This window comes from Pecten maximus, chromosome 5, assembly GCF_902652985.1.
Source record: "Pecten maximus chromosome 5, xPecMax1.1, whole genome shotgun sequence".
NCBI classification, from domain to species: domain Eukaryota; kingdom Metazoa; phylum Mollusca; class Bivalvia; order Pectinida; family Pectinidae; genus Pecten; species Pecten maximus.
Window position 1 is genome coordinate 18,844,782 of NC_047019.1, and position 12,666 is coordinate 18,857,447.

A 12,666-nucleotide genomic window follows, 5' to 3' on the forward strand; every position below is an offset into this window, starting at 1 on the left:
AGCACAATCACGTAAGTCTAACTATTCTATGGGCGTCAAAGAATACGTGGGCATCACCGCAATATATAGTTTAACGTCGTACAAATCACTCAAACTGTTGAAAGACAATACACTTGTTTATAAGATATAAAAAAAATTGTGTTTGGCATTTTTGAATTTAAAAAAAAGCAATAAGATATTAGTTTATTGTTGAATTATAAAATATACGCAAATCCGAAACTGACTAACTTTAACGATTTGCCAGAGGTCTTCGTAGTCACAACCCTGGTTCTTAATTTAATGACGTGCCATTACCTGCATTTTACCTAGATCGACATGCTGGTTGTCTTAGATCGGAATCCTGAAGCGTAATCTGATACATCGGATACAATACAATATATTATCATGCGAAGATTCTAGGTGTACAAACGATCTATGTTGTTCACTAATGTAGCCACCGGCTACAATAAGTATATCCCGCCTTTAAAGGACCATGGATTTCCGTGTTGTCCGAAAAACGAAGAACAAACAAGGAAAACAAAGTTGATCTAAGCGGGAGAAACAACAAACAACGCCATAGTGATGTCCATCAGTTAAACGTGTATTACAAATATAGAATAAATATAATATAAATATAACATATATGTAACGGTTTTATGTGCATCTAGACAGGACAGACATGAGCGTTCATACCTACCACAGGTATAGATGCAAATACAGACACAAACAAACTTTACACACTGTACTGAAAGATAGTGACGTCGCAGACCGACATGCTAGCGTATCGATTAGTGTCAACTCACTGCCAGCCATGGTCTGCTTCCGCCAAAGTATAACAAAATAGTTCACAACTGCTACAGTGTGACGTAAACAAACGCTGTAGTAAATCCTATTGACATTACACTTCCAATAAGTATATATTTGTACATAATCGAGGTCCTTAACCGAAATAAAAACAAACACATGAATAGCTGGGAAGGTCATAGACCCAGGCAATGAAATACATCGTTCATGTTTTCTCTACATATTTACAGGGCGTTCTGTTTTAATTACAGATTGGAATGTTGCGGAGAATAAACAAACAAAAACAAACACATTATTTGTGTTCTTTGTCCATATTTCTACTTACTAAAACAGCCAACCAATTAACTTGTTTACGAAAATCTTGAGCAACATGATGGCATGTTTTCTATAATCTCACCCCCGCAAAGGTCGAAACGCTCGATGGCCTTTACTAATGATCCTAGGCGAGAGGAAACACATAAAACTGGCGGTCTGTTATTGTGCAGATCTAGACTGCTTCTACTATTCATGAATGGCCTTACACTTTTAACTGTTATTGTTAGGATGATGCCCTGCAACGAATTACTGATATTACCTACATATAGTTACACGCTTTTAATTATCAAAAAACGTATTGTGACATATTGACTTATCGTGTTAAAGCCTATTGCCCTATAGCAAGTGAGATTTTACTACGCGGAACGGTTTGTTTGGCAATCCAATCCGAGTCTTGACTCATTTTTTGAGGCGCTTTAAATAAACGGACAGAATGAAGACTCCTCAGCAACAGGAAGTCGCCGAGAATGCTGGAGGATATTAAAGAGGAACAATTAATCTATATACGGAACCCTATTTGAGGTCCATATATAAACTCCACACGATATTCTCAGCGCCAGAGTCTACCGCACCAGAGTAAAACTGCCGGAATTCCAAACTGGTCGACGCTCACAATGAGATACATTGCTGTTTTTGTTTATATGTTCTGTTGTACTGCCATCTACGGCCATCGATGTCCAGAATATCCATCACTGATCAACGATCTTATGGACGGCGACTGTTCCGCTCAACTAACAAACGTTTTAAGTGTTTTGTGTACAGAACAATCTTCAGGTAAGTTTTTTCAAATGCTTTTAATTATCTATTTAAAATACTTTTTTTAATTGAAAATGAAAATGTCTCAACACATATTGATTTGAGCTATATATCCTCATCTATATAATGGTTATTGATTAATATGTCGATTGTATTACTAGTATCACTTTGGACACGGTTTTCATAGATCAAAACTAAGATATTAACATATTGAAAGTAATAAAAGCTCTTTTTGCGACAAACCATTTTTGTTAGATACTCTTTCAGAAAAATAAGTTATGCCTCGTTTTCCAAATGTTTGTCGTATTAAGAAACTAGAATCACACGTAACTATGTCTGGCCTGTCCCACTAAAATTTCGGTATTTTTTCTAAAACAAACTGCAAAAAACATGCACTAGTAAATATAGTAGTGCCGCGTATACAGTATTGACACGTGTAACTATAGAAACAATATAAAATAAATATCAAAATTCGTTAAAAGACGAATTCCCAAAATTCACTAAAAAATGAGAAGAAAATACATTGATTAATCATAGAACTAATTCCAGTTTGGGTATAAACTAATTTGTAAATCAATTGGAGAGGCAATTAAGATTTTATATCAATTTCTTAAACTCTAAGGTCGATAGCCCAAAAATACAGCAAAAAGGGAGGAAATGTGATTTGTAGAGTGTGCTCATACTACAAAGCTACTATTTTCCAAAACTGGTTGAAATAACATTGATACTTTTTGAGAAACTAAATACCAAAATTTAACGCCCAGATTTCAAGCATCCTAATTTCCAGAGTCACTGTACCATACATTCGGTGATATTCCGTTAATAAGGGCTGTGTTGAGATGTCAACTATATCTACTATTTACTAAGTTTTGTTAAAGTTGGACTTCTACTTTTTGAGCAACAGATCTAAACGCAAAGCATAAAAGTCAAATGTTGCCGACGCCGCCGCGGCCATCGCCGGCGGCGCCTGAAAAGTAACCCCACAGTTTTCTCGATGCGACGTCGCAGACGAGACAAAGCCCTATAGTTCTACACACGTGCGTAAACGTAAAGCACTCTCTATGATCTTTTACAATAAGCATTATCTGTAAAAGGTTTTTTTGATTTTAGAGATGTATATCCTAGTACAAGGAAGTCCATTAATCTAAGTCTCAATGTTTAAGCATCATGACACGGATCGTCAAGGAAATAAATATCGCTTCATCATGATGAATAAATCTAATGGACAAATAATGTTTGTATTTCTGTATATTGAATATATGCAAACACTCACTGAATTAACAGTCGAATAAAAAAGACACACCCATATAAATGATATATTGTTGGCTGGTACATTTCCTATAACATAAAAGATTGTTTTCTATTGTGACATATAATACTTTAGGCATTCAACCGACCAATCAATGACCAGTATTTAGCGTGAAAACAGACAATAGACAGTGTTGAATATGATGTCATCATAGTCGCCGCATTGTTACTCTGACATGCATTTAGTGGGTTTTTTGTAACTAATTGTTTACAGGAGTTGTACTTTTGCTAACGGAAGTTCTTGTCTCTATAAATAAAAAAAAAAAAGTAAAAATGTAATTTTGGTCTCTTGATTAATAACAGCAATTTATGTTATGTGTGCGTGGACACAACGGTGCTCGCTCAATCCTGCAAAATAGCTGATCATTATAAGTAAGAAACCATACCCTGTGTTTATTTGACATGAATTGACAGGAAGACATGGCTACATGTGCTGGTTTATCTCCTTGTTTCCTGTTGCTACCTTCCTTTTTTCGGATCTGGTTTCTCGTGAGTTTGCCAATCCAGATATTGACATGTCTTTCGATCTATGTCGATTTTATTGGTCGTCCCAATGTGCCAACACTTTGCGCGCTTAACGTCACTGACGAGTCCTTGAAGGACGGACAGCTTTATGGTGCATTATAGTAGATTTTGGATGTACTGTATCTAACTCGCAATTGTTTTTAAATATGTTAATGTCTCTGGTACTATCCTTTGATGTTTCATGTGTCTTTTTTTGCTGTTATAAGTGCCATAAAACCCACAATAAAAATCTGCTTTGAAAAACACCTGACCGTGCTTTGATTAGTTGAATAATACGGAAACTTAAATTGTTGCATCTTCCACGTGTATTCGTGTTATTTACGATAAAGACATAAACATATAGAGTTAAATGACATTTTGAGACATTGTTACGCTTTCGAATATTGGCAGCAGTTCCTGTTGACATGATTGATAGATTTATATAACTCGCCATTTTCAAAAGAATTTATGAATATCTAAAACTGTAGATCAACGTGTTCCTGGTTTAAACATTCCGTACATGTGTTCATAGTCATTCAAAATAAAATGTAAATATCAAGGTAAATCATAATACTCATGTGACCTTAATGTAATTAACGGCCTGACGCATAAACACATACTAAGAACTTGTATTGGGATTAATTAAACAAAAAATCTATAAGAATAAATAATGTCGGATTACTTTGATAAAGGGTATACGTTACTTAAACAAAGCTGTGCAATGATCTGTAACGGTAATAACAAAAAATAACTGAAGTTGTGTTTTATAACAATAGCTTACCGGTATCAGGTAATGAAATAATCCCTAAATATTTATAGAACGATAGCGATACTGTCAGATATATCAACGAAAAATGGTTTCTCATTTCAATTACAAATTCTAAATAGTATTGATAACTTCCAGTAAAAACCATAATCCAAATGTGTTTTGGAAGAGTTAGTGACATGTATATCTAAGAGAGAGAGAATGTGTCCCAACATTAAGCATGCTCATTCTTATAAATAATCCGCATAAACACTGGGCATGATATACACTGAGCAGTCTGTCCTTACACGTCAAATATAGGTATTGTGCCTCTGTTTTCCCCTCCTGTCTCAAAAGGAAATCATATTATATCTCAATTCATTTATTGTAACATAATGTACGCTTCTTTGATTGCATTGGGTTAAAAACCAGTTTCGTTAAATTTTGATGAATTTGGATGAAGCATAGAATATAAAGTATTTATGAATGGATGCAGTCTTTGCGCGCTTCAGTGGATTAGTTTCTGTGTTAAATGGAGGATCGATGGTGTTACAAAGATGTTGAATTAAGCCTGCATTTTACGTTTAAATGACCGCGCCAAGACGATTTCGGTCTTTAAGAAAAACCTATCATTCATATCTGGGTGTTACATGGATTAGAGCTGTACTTTATATTTCTACCTTCGTCCTCATATAACCCAGACTACTATAACCACCTAAAAACCAACTAAAACAAATTTCTACTTTCCGTTTCCGTTTCATTCATGTTTTTGTTTTGTTTTTTATATGCTACCATTTAAATTTTCCCTTCTCTTTTTTCCTGATTACAACAAGTTTTGTATAGCATTCAAGATAGCCTTATGTCGATTCAGCGAAAATAAATCCCGAATTAAAATATCAGTTGGGTATATGTAGGTAGGTAAGGACGACCGTACTACGTATTACGTATTCCAATCCCTTACAAAATATTTTCACGTAGAATCAGAATGACCTTGTCCAGCTTAAGTACGTTAAACAAACAGACGTATGTACGGTTTAGGTTTTGTGGGTCACACGTGTCAAGTCTGACTTTAATTGAAAACCGTGTATCAAATGCCCTACCTGAGTTGTAAGAATATTCTGGTATTTTGCGGACGTAATTAGTGCAAGATTTGTATATTTGTTTTTGTTACGTGTTTTGGGTTGTTTTTTGTTTTTTTTAAGTTAATCTTTGTTTATTTGAAGTTCGTCAATGTTATCGTTCTTTTGATCTCCCATATAAACACAAACATCAAGAGACAGGCTTAAGTCTAATTCAAGTGTTTATTGCTTTGTTATTTTAGGTACAGTAATTACCTGCAGTTGTCTTTAAAAGGGGTAACAGAAAAAGTATTAGTGACATAACAGGGAGGGTTTAACGATTAAAGTCTTTTATAAATCAAATGTTTTGAAACCAGTTAAATACAGCCATTTTGAATTGTGGTCGGACAGTTGACCTTAAACATCTAAAATCCTGAGTGAAATACGGGAATGATATCCACTACACCTACTGAATAACCTTTTTCTAAATAATTGTTTTAAAGAATGATTCCTTTATAGAAAGAACACCATTCCCTTGCAAATAAATTAAAAACAAATTCGTCATAGTAGGATATGTAAATGTATATGTTGGACTCTATATGGGAAATTACATTGATTATTATCCAAGGCTTTGTTGCTATTTCCACAGGTACAGTGAATCACCATGGTCGTGTCAAACGCAACGAGGGAATGACAAGACTCGTGTGTGACTGTTGTTTACGAAGTTGTAGTATCCAAAAACTTCAAGAATACTGCTGGCTTGTATAGTGACGTGATAGCCGTCGACCGGAACCGGATGTGGAGAGTGCGGATATGAACATAAAATAATACCTAAAACAGCGGTTGAAAGAAAATGAGAATATATATGTGCGAGAATAGTCGAATAGTGCTATAATAATCTGCATTTGATCACATTGCAAAAAAGTGCTTCTACTCCCTTCAATTAAAGAACAGTATCTTTCCATTGTACATAATTATACGCATGCTTATTGGTTCATGATCAGATGATTTCGACAGGGATATCTGCTCGATCTGTTATAACGCTGATAAGATTTTAAGAAACTTTAAGAACATGGCACATCTAACATGTATTTATGAAGTTTGCCTTGTTATCATTGACGCTTAAAAACTGGAGCTTAAAAAATGGACCAGTACTCGAAAGATATGCTTTTAATCATCCTAGTCTCTTCTAATACATATGTAAAGAAACATGCAAATTGTTATTGTTATGTATAAGTCTCACCATAGATAGATTCGGGTTCAGTTATTGACGTATAACATTTACATTGACATGTGTGTATGACATATGCAATAACCTTTTACATTCCAATTGACTAAAAATTTGAAAAAGTAAATGGTCAAAACATGTTTAATGTTAAAGTAATGGTTCACACTAAGTATCGTACAATAGTAAATACCACTTACAAGTAAATAAAACAATTTAATACGAATTAAGTAATGGATAACCATATGTGAAACATTGTATTTTACAAAACTGCAACAAACAGTCTGTAGGATTCGTCATTGTTGCAATGAGCGTGACCCTATAAACTGTACAGGCAGTTATGGTGAATGAGCTATCCCGTTCCTATAGCTGTCTTATCAAGGACCAATGATGTTTTATGCATAAGCATTGTACGAAAGAAAAACACGAGAACAACAGTTTTAGACACGATTATAGATAATGATATACTGTAAAAGTGGAAATATTCGCGGTGTGGAAATTTTCGCTTATTTCGCTATCAGTAAATCTCCGCGAAAATTTCCACACGCGAATATATTAACACATAAAAATACTAAATATAAAAGATACAAGTTAGCGCAAAAATATCTTGACGGCGTGAAAATATCCACACCGCGAACACTTTGGAAGCTGGCTAAGCGAAAATTTCCACACGCGAAAATATCCACTTTTACAGTATGTAATACCATTGATAAAGCGGTCTTATTGTACTTCAATGACTCTTCAGTGTCCCACAAAGACAAAAAAATGGGGAAACCGTAATTAACTTCAAAAGTGATTAACATATAGAAATAAAGGTACATTGCCCAATAATGCAATAACCTTGATTAATATGAATATTGAATGAGCTAAACAGGAAAAGACAAATTAAATAAATGTGAATATTCTGAATGAACTTATGCTGAAAGAACAATCATTTAGGCGTAGTGAACAAATGTTGCGCTTTCACATCAGAACTGGGATTGCGATAACGAAACCACTAGACATATTCAAAGGTTTCAAATCTTCAAACTTCATATCGCACAAAGGACTGAAATCCTGATGTTCCTACTAAGATTGAACTTTTGTACTGTCATGAACCTTACCTGAATTTTTCAACAACATAAATCTGATGTCGTTTTCCCTTTAAGGCATCTGTGTAGGAAACCGAGACCTTATGACAATCTTAGGACAATCTCAATATTTTGATATATCGTAGACCTGTGGGGAGAATGAGGCAAACAATTAAGAAACGGTAACTTTACAATGAGAAACTTTACATCGTTATAATTACAATATATCTGAAAGACAAATTGTAGGACTGGCAATGATTTGCCTCCTGTCCTGATCAACTTTCCGATTGATAATAAATCCAGGCTCATATAAAATTATATATACATAAACATTTGTCTAGGACAAAGGCACAATTTGTTAGCATGAGTATACCAACAATCTGTTGAAACAATATTTCCACTTGAATGAATAAAGACAGGAATTTACTTAGTCTCATGATATCGATCTTAGAATATAGTGTGATATGTAATTGTACAGATTGTACGCAATGAAAACCTTAAAAGCAGCAGAAGCATACATCACTTCAGATTCAAAGAGTGGATTTCGAGTACGATCAGTCTGATAAAGAAAGATCTACTATCTCTTTATCAGTGTATCTGTAGATGTTAAAACAGTATCGGTATGGCTGGTTAAAGGGAAGCTCAACTGGGCCACTATAGCAACTCAACTCGTATTCACATACGGGAAGACTTCAATGTTAAAGAAATAGACCGGTAAGTATGTACTACTTCAACTTGAGAACACCGTGCTGTGCCAATTGTTCTAGTAATCGTCCGTGATACCTTCCTACATCAACACATACGTGAAATAACAAACCAAACAGAAACACATGCCCTTCTTATATGGTCACGCTGGTGATAGAACGTTTAACAATATAAATCAAACAAAGGAAACACTGACAGAACATAAAGCGTATTCCCTCCAATACCATACCGTCTGACAGGAAAGACTCATCATTTGGATGACAATAACAGTATTTATTGATAAGGAAGGCATAATCGCCGACAGATATGTACAATGTCATCAACTGGCTCATCACACACCTCACTTCTCTGATATCCCATCAAATCCCATTCTGTACAAAATTAATTGGAAATTTCCAATTCATCACCCTAATGAATACTATCTAGATTGATATATAAATAAAAACAAACAAACAAACATGCGCACTGTCGCTGAATGACCAGACAGCCACATACCACCTACACAATTGATACATTTATCAAAGATCAAGGACGTCACATAAACAAAATTTCCGAAATGGAGACTTTAAATCTTGAACACAATGTCTCTCAACCTGTACCTGAGATGTGGAAGATGTCTGTGAAAATCTGGAGCTAGGATGCCTAGTAAATCTTTTTGAATATATATTAATATACATTGTAGAAATAAACAAACATGTGTCATTGAACGACATACTCAGTATCCCGGAACAACTTCGCCAACAAACGACCAGTAAGTTAGTTTCTGAAACAATGAAAGCTTGCGAAACCAAGCACCGAAAGATCGTATAAATGCAATGTGTGACACCCAACTACTATGAAGCATATTAAGATACCAGTAATACAGCGACACTAATCTTGTGGAGATACAAGTATATCATTGAGAAGGGATCAAGAAGAACCTATTTATTCATTATTTATTAATTTATTTACTTATATCAATATGATCAAAATTTAAAAAAAAAAGAAATTTCAGACGGTTTGCAGAATCCGAAAGGAGGATTCGTAGACAGATACTGACACCGGAGCAGCTGAGGCAATACTTTTCTTCACTTTTTTGTTCGTGTCCTACAATAAGCCTTTGGCACAAATGAAAAAAGAAGAAGAAATAAAACATATTTGAGCAGTTATATTCATTGCAAACTTGATTGAGGCACCCATGAAGATTCAAATTCCTCTTAAAGAAGAAAGAACCCGACAACTTGAGACCGGCGAATGTAATGCCAATCCTCTACAAAGGGAGCTAAAAGGAAACAATGAATACCTTTATTATAGGTCCACTTGTCTCAGCCAGACCCTTGTATAATCACAGAAAGATCATCGGAACATTTAAATATTGCATTCCATTATACCGTCTACCACACAACCACTAAAGAATCTCGAGAATGGTAAAATAACAGATGATTCAAAAACTATCCATTACCTAAACCGGAAGTGACGTTGGCATCTGTCTGTTATGTGTTTATAGATGTCTGACCGAGACACAGTCAACTAGTTGGGGAAATCAAGCAATAGCAATAACAGTTAACGGCCTTTTATAAGCGTATATTCGCTTCTTGGCCTCCTGTTTAAGGTCAATGAAATTAATTTCAGTGCATGCGCTCCTTGGTATTATCTCATTGTTTTAGCATCTAAACTTTACATTGATAATCTATACACACAATGTACATATAATTGTTCCAATGGCAAACAAGTCGGATGTATACATGTGTACAATCATGTTTAGAGTTGTCCCACCTGAACAAATAAGAACCTATACATGAACACAGGGTGGCGCCCCATGATTTGGAACAAGTTAATTACGATGGGAAAGGATTTAGGAATCGACATTGAACAATATTAGATTTTGTTTAAAAAGCAATTACGAAGAATCATGGTAATAAGAACTCCAGTATCTAAATAATCAACATTCCTATCAGTATAGATCCAAGTTACGACCTCACTTCATATAAACATTTGTCATCGGGCCATCATTATGCAGTTCAAAAAGATAAAATCCTTCCACAAAATGTATGAACGGAGAGCCCTATATAACATGTGTGTATTGATGTCTGATTTTCTAGAAAAACAAAACAAAAAAAGGTAGATATGTTACAACTTTTCAAAAGTGGATTCATCAATATCGTCGGCTCGAACATGTACATGATTTCAATTGAACATAAAATGAATGAATGAATGAATGAATGAATGAATGAATGAATGAATAGAATTTCTATTGTATTAGGGTTTTGGACCAGCCTGACAAATGATAACTTTTACATGTATATATTGACGAATGAATTGTGTGTATATATCACGTATAGACTGGACTACAGCTGCCTCGGGGTCTTTTTTTTCAAATTAAGTGGAAAGCAGTTTATTTTTTCTGCCTGGAATGAAAGGCAGACTTTTTTTCAAAACATTTCAGCAACAACCTTTTTCATATCAATTATATTCAAGTTTAATAACTCTTTAATATTTTTACTTCCAATTCAAAGTTTTTTTTTTTTTTTTTTTTTAATTTTCCAATGGCATTGTGAATATTTCATGTTCATTTCAGCCGTTGCTGTCTATATCAGTTATAACATTTGATCATTCATCCTGAACAGCAGTCCATCTATTAATCGATAAGAAGGATACAGATCTAATGCATGTCAAATATCAGCAAAATATTTTGATTGTCCACTTAGTAAAGGGAGATAATTAAGTATTTTGGTGTGATCAATAAGTATATATATAAATAAAGCAATACTATATATTAAGTATTAACAGATTGAAACAAAACTTTGCAAACTATTTATTTCTCTTTTATAAGACCACTACTTGAATATGCCGATATTGTATGGGGAAATATTCCTAAAGATTTGGAAAAAAAACTTGAAAATTTTAATATTGAAGCTGCACGTATAGTAACTGGCGCAACAAAGCTAACCAGTACTGATAAATTGTTCAATGAGGTAGGATGGACTAGTTTATTTGATCGTAGACAAAATCGAAAAATTCTTCAATTTCATAAAATGTTCTATCAATATACTCCTCACTTATACCTAACACAGTTTCGGAGGGACATAATTATGATACAAGAAACTCGGACCAAACATTTGTCACTCCAATATTGTGCAAAACTGCTTTTTATAAACAATCGTTTTTACCCTCTACAATAGATCAATGGAATAAACTTCCACCTCGCGTTCGATCAAACCCATCTGTTTCTGCTCTAAAAGCTTACCTCGATCAACAGTTAAGCAGGAAAATACCTATCCACTACACATTTGGAACCCGAAAGGGTCAAATTTATCATGCTCGTCTACGAATGGAATGTAGTTCCCTAAACAGTTATTTATATAATAAAAACATTGTTCAATCTCCGCTTTGTCTGTGCGGCCAAGTTGAAAACGCTACCCATTTCCTTTTAGAACGTGCCAGGTACGACGACATAAGAAGGCAGTATTATATATTCCTTACCTTTTAATATTACAACAGATATCTTTCTATTTGGGAACGAAACACTTTCACCACAAGAAAATAAGGTCATCGTCTTAGCTGTTCAAGATTATTTACTTAAAGCAAACAGGTTTTCATAAAATTTTATTTATCCCAAAAGCATGTTTTTGTACTTAAAGTCAAGTTGTCTGTCTCAACAATCTGAACTCTACACCAAGTATTCACCATTTTCCTTTTCTTCTCCTTGCTTAAACTTTTGTTATTCATTGTTAATATATGGTCTTATATGGCAAATAATATGTTGTCCATCCTCAATATATTTGCTATTTATGATAAGGTGATAGATTTACATAAGTGTCTGAGACACTTGTTTCTATTTCCTATTCTGTACATTCAATTTTGTAACTATACATGTTTTGAAATGTCTGAATAAATGAAAGTTTAAACTAAACAAAACAAAAATATAATACATCATAGAATGGATTTCACACAATAATTTTGAATATATAATTATGAAGAAATTCATAAATAACACATGTATTAGATATTAAAAACAATTATGATAGTTACAAGAAATAAAGAAAAAGAAAAGAAAAATAATGATACATCTAATTAAAGTTTTTAACTCCAACTTTATAGTATAGATTCTACATGAATGTATATTAATATCCCTACTTTCGTTTTACGTGACTTCGAATTTCTCGGGTTTTAACTTCACTTTCAATAAGTACATTCGGGATTTTCTGACTTTTTCAT

General features: G+C 34.0%; 1 long non-coding RNA gene across 1 annotated transcript; it reads left to right on the plus strand.

Moving 5' to 3' along the window:
• Nucleotides 1-1,213: 1,213 nt before the first annotated feature.
• LOC117327413 lies at nt 1,214-8,190 on the plus strand. Its single transcript, XR_004532633.1, has 2 exons — nt 1,214-1,872; nt 6,119-8,190. It is a non-coding gene; the product is annotated as an uncharacterized LOC117327413 (long non-coding RNA).
• The last annotated feature ends 4,476 nt before the right edge of the window (nt 8,191-12,666 follow it).